Raw genomic sequence first — 5,370 nt, 5'->3', positions numbered from 1 at the left:
GTCAATAATGGGCACGCTGCGACTGCAAACTCTCGAGTTGTTTTTCAAATAACAAAACGCGAGTTGCTTGTGCGCAAGGCAACTAGAAGAAGCAACACATCATTGTCTCTCCACCAGTGACCAGTTGTCCAATGAGTTTCCTCTGACTTTCCTTCACTTCACTTCTACTCATAATACCGGGTCTTCTGTGGTGATTAGGCTCGCATAGCTGTCCTGTACCCTCTAGTATAATGTTCAATTGGCCAGCGAAAATTCTACAAAAGTATTAATTTGCTGGCAAATATCGTGCATTTTAAAATAATGTTTCCTCGTGAGTAGCAGAGAGGAAGACAATAAATGTCGTTTTTGCCCCCCTCACACTTTTTATCCCTTCGTCCCATTCTTCTCTCTGGTCTTCCTGCCTTGGTTCTCTAACGCGCCACCATACGGCCCCTCATGCAGATGAGCGCCATACTGAAGCAAATTATTAAGGGCCCACGATAGCTAGAGTAGCTCCTCAGTGGCAGAGGTCGGCCATGTCGTGCTCCACTAGGAAGAGGTGCTCGCAAAGGGTTATGCTCTCCTCTAGCCCTACGCCACGCCACATACCTCGTTGTCCAATCGAACTTCCTCTAACTTTTACATTCATTTGACTTTTACAGTTTTACTTAGAAAGATACATGATCTTCTGTGGTCATTACGCTCAGTAGCTGCCTTATACCATCTAAATTATCTTATTACTAGTACATCGTCCTAACCTCCCGCACGGGTTAGAATCTTAGGAAACATATATAATTTTATGACGACATAAATGTCACTACCAGAGGCGGCTTCTTTGCCGAGTGCCTGAGGCACTCGGCAAAGGCCGATATACACTCGGCAAAGCCTTTGCCGAGTGTTACACTCGGCAAAGGGCGCTCGGTAAACAGTTTATCGGCAAAGACCTCTTTGCCGAGTGCACTTTATCGGGCACTCGGCAAAGTCTTTGCCGAGTGTCAATCCGACACTCGGCAAAGAAAAGTGGTCGTGATGGCGAGCGCCACCGTGACGGCGGCTTTGCCGAGTGTCAAGCTCAAGCACTCGGCAAAGGCACCCGATTTGCCGAGCGCCATTGACTTAGACACTCGGCAAAGGTGGCCACTTTGCCGAGTGTCGCCGACAAGACACTCGGCAAAGTGGCGACCTTTGCCGAGTGCCTGGACCGTGGCACTCGGCAAATCTGTGATGTTTGCCGAGTGCAATGACCATTGCACTCGGCAAAGCATGTTCCCAGGTGGTTCCCAGATGGTCACTTTGCCGAGTGTCATGGCCATTGCACTCGGCAAAGTGACTGAAAACAGTCTTTTTTATTTGTTTTTTTACATCCCATCCAAACAAACAGAAGATATATATAACGAACATCACCAACATCACATATATATCATCAACATCACATATATATCAGCAACACCACATATATATCACAAACGCCACATATATATCACAAACATCGCATGTCTCACAATATATCACAAATGAGTTCACAAGCAATCCAAGTGCTCCATCATCGCCAACCACAATTGCAAATAGAAGTATCATTAACAACCACAAGTATCATCACTGATTTGGTGAAGGATTCGCTGAAGCATGAGGATCGTTCGATGCCGCCGATTGATTCTGCACAAAGGAGAAGAGATTGCATATGTGAGACAAGATAAATATATACCATACATGAATAAAACTTTTATACTCCATTAGGTTTGACCGTAAGCATGAAAATATAAACTAAAACATTTATACTCACAGGAGTAGAATAGTGAGGAGGTGGAGGTGGAGCGAATAGCGAAGGTGGCGGAGCTACACCCGTAGCGGTGCCAAGACTTTGTATGTACTGAAGAATCTCAGCCATCCTCCGCTGCTCGGCCTCCCGCTCGGCCTCCACCCTCTCCATCTTCGCCTGCATCTGCTCCCGTATCCTCCTCTCTTGTTCCAGCTGGGCCTACAATATATTCATCCCAATGTTACAATAATGCAAAGAAAAGGTATGAAAAAACCAATGAACGATGAATAAACCAGGAATAACCTCGAGTGCCTCCACCCGGTGGTGTGAAGTGTCTTGCCGAGGTCATATGGTCGGGCTCCTGCTCGTGCTGCTTGCTCGAATCTGAGAGAGATTGGGAGTAGCGGCCGAGTTGATTGCGCCGTCACCAATCCCGTACTGCCCATGCTTCTTGCCTCCTCCCACCCTCATGACGACTTCTCCATCAAGGTCCTCGGTGCTCGGATCGTACTCTAACCCATGGACCTACCTTGCCATCGATGTGTACTCACTGAGGCAGTTGTGGACGGTCGCATTGTTGTACGCCTTGGGCCCATCCTCCGGGTTGTAGTCGACGTCGGACGTCGCCTTGCCCTTGTGGGCCATAGCAAATGCCTTGAAGATGGAGCAAGGCTGGCCACCATGTGACGCCGACTACGAGAAAAAAATGCAAGATGATTAGAAATCATGCAGAATTGAGCGTTAGAATAAATAAATGAATTTACATACCCATGTTTCTGCATATCCGCTAAGGATGCGGCTGCCTTGATGGTGTGCTACACCTGACATCATCAAACGCCACTCCCGGCACAAGTTGTGCGTCTCCTCCACTCGCGTGAGCACCACCTGTCCACCATCTGTTCCCAGCACTGGGGATGCGCGGCGCACCAATAAGGAATCATCTACAGGCCATCAAGTACATGACATATCAGAAGATGAAATTAAGCCTACTTAATCTCAAAAGGAAACAATGTTAATGTTCTGTATTTACCTGCAGGTACTGGTCCCGGGTCAGCGTCATGGATCTTGCGTCCCTTTTGGTGACCTTCGTTCCAAGGATGGCCCCATGGTAAGTTACGACGGCCTGGATACGTGCCTCGTAATGCATGTCCACGATGAGTTTTTTGCAGCATTTGGTAGCCACCGCATCCACCCTACCCTCATGTCCGTCCTGGCATCTAAAGAAATCCGACATACAAACACAATGTATCCATTCATTATTTCAAGAATGTATTGAGCAATGTAGTGCGAGGAAGACTTACCCATAGCTCTTGCTTCACCCACTCCGCCTTGTTGTTGAATACCCTGCGGGCCCGATCTGCAGCATCAGGGGCGGCGGCGTAGTGGTCAAACGAGTAGGCCGGCCCCGTCACTCCGGCGTACTCAACTAGGCCAGGGAAGTGCTCCTTGCATAGAAGACCGAGGATGCCAATGACTTGGCGTGTGTGACCACCTCCACTCACCACAATCGTCCAGTTCCTGCCCAAGTGATTAAGAAAAATTATTAATTTCTATTTTGATTTTCAACATATCATATAAAGTAGTGATAACATCTAAAGTTACTTACTTTTCCCCCTCGGGTCGAATCAGTGGGCGTCTCTCACGAGGTATCGGTCGCTGAGGGAGGCTCGTGGGACCTCGCAAGTAGACGCTCGACGAACTAGAGGAAGCAGAACCTCCCGCTGTCGCCTCGTCCTCGTCGTCCTCCTACGCGTCCTCCTGCACCTCCTCGTCGTCCTCCTATGCGTCCTCCTATGCCTTCTTGGTGTCCTCCTAGGGCACCTGCTCCTCCTCCTCCTCACGCGATAGGGCAGCAGGCAATGACTCCCTCCTATGGCTGCTCCTCCTCCTACTCTCCCCCGATGCAGCGGTCCTTGTCCTTCGGTACAAGGACGTTAGCTTCCTCATCCCACCGCCCACCATCTTTGTTCAATCACCTGTAATTAAAAAGAGTAAACCAATAAGCACAGATAAACAAGTACTTATAAATAGATGCAAAATAAACAAAATGTAATTACAAAATAACATAGTATTACATGTATTAGAAATAATCTTCATGATTGGGATTAGCTGGATCATAAGTCTCATCATCACTATCAATCATGTCGAAATAATCAACACTATCCGAATGAGCAATGTTGTCATTGTCATTGTCTAAATGTAATCGCTCAAGCATTTGTAAGTCCTTCACATTTTGCACCTCATCTCCAGCGTCCTCTTCAATAACCGTTTCATTGTCTACTTCCGTTTCGATCGTTTCAGTTAAGTCTATCTCAAACCTCCCTTCTAGTCCTTCTTCTTGAAAGAACTCTTCGTCATATGTGTTTGGGTCTAAGTTGTAATCTTCATCGTTTGGGACAGGCACTTTACCGTGTGGCGATACCCTGTGCACAATATCCCAACCCTTAAGATGCCTTATGGTTTGACACACATATGGGAGATAATAAACTTGCGTGGCCTATTAGGCCACAATATAGACATCGTCTCCTGGTAAGATGGAATCATGTCGAATTTCGACTAGCCCAAGATTAGAATATGTCTGTCTTGTTACTTCAGGATCAAACCAATGGCATTTGAATATGACGGGATTAAAAGGTTTGGAACCATGAAACTTGAGTTCGTATATTTCTTCAATTCTTCCATAATACTCGACCTCATCAACGCCGGGCATAAAAACTCTAGAACTTGTGGTTCTTTGATTGGGCCGACTCTGCTCGTAGCTTGTTGTGCGAAAGCGATATCCATTCACGTCATAACCAGAAAATGACCTGACCCTATAGGCAAAGCCATCGGCAACCTGTCTCAACTCGGCACGCATAGACGCATCCCTCTAGCCCTGCAAGCTCAAGCAGGATACATCGTTATATTATTCGCACGTACGATTAACTTGGAATGTCAAACTAAGTACGAGCTAAATTGGACGGTACCTTCCGTTTGAACCAAAAAATGAAATCGGGCATTCCATTTCCCGCACCCTGTCTAAGAAGGGTATCTACCTGCTGCAGGGTAGGATCCCTTGATTGATGCTAGAATTCATGAAGAAATTCCCTGTACTAACGAGAAACAAGGGGGTTGGATGCAAAATAGTGACGACGTATTTAACAAGTTTGTTGAAAACTTACTGCATGTACGGCGCCACTTCATCAAGGTTGGTCAACACGTATAGCATGATATGGCGCCACTCTTCATGATTCAAGGTCTTGGGGGTCGATGCACTTGCGCTTCCGAGTTGCCCTTCGAAAAGGCTGAGGTTCGATTCATTTTCGCCAGCATTGTAACGAGGGGGTGGATTATGCACGCTAGGGAGGTTGTCACCATAGTATGTTATTGTGAAGTTCGCCACCTCCTCCAGAATGTATGCCTCTGCAATGGAAGCCTCGATTTTGTATTTATTTCTACATTTCTTTCGAAGAACCTTTAGACATCTCTCGATTGGATAGCACCAACGGCCCTGCACGGGCCCCCCCATTCATGCCTCATACAGGAGGTGCAAAATCAAATGCTACATCGGATTGAAGAAGCCGGGTGGAAAGATCTTCTCCAACATATAGAACAACACAGGTGCCATTCTTTCCAAGTCAGCAATCACGGTC

This window comes from Miscanthus floridulus, chromosome 15 (genome assembly GCF_019320115.1).
Source record: "Miscanthus floridulus cultivar M001 chromosome 15, ASM1932011v1, whole genome shotgun sequence".
Taxonomy (NCBI): domain Eukaryota; kingdom Viridiplantae; phylum Streptophyta; class Magnoliopsida; order Poales; family Poaceae; genus Miscanthus; species Miscanthus floridulus.
This window is presented reverse-complemented; position numbering follows the sequence as displayed.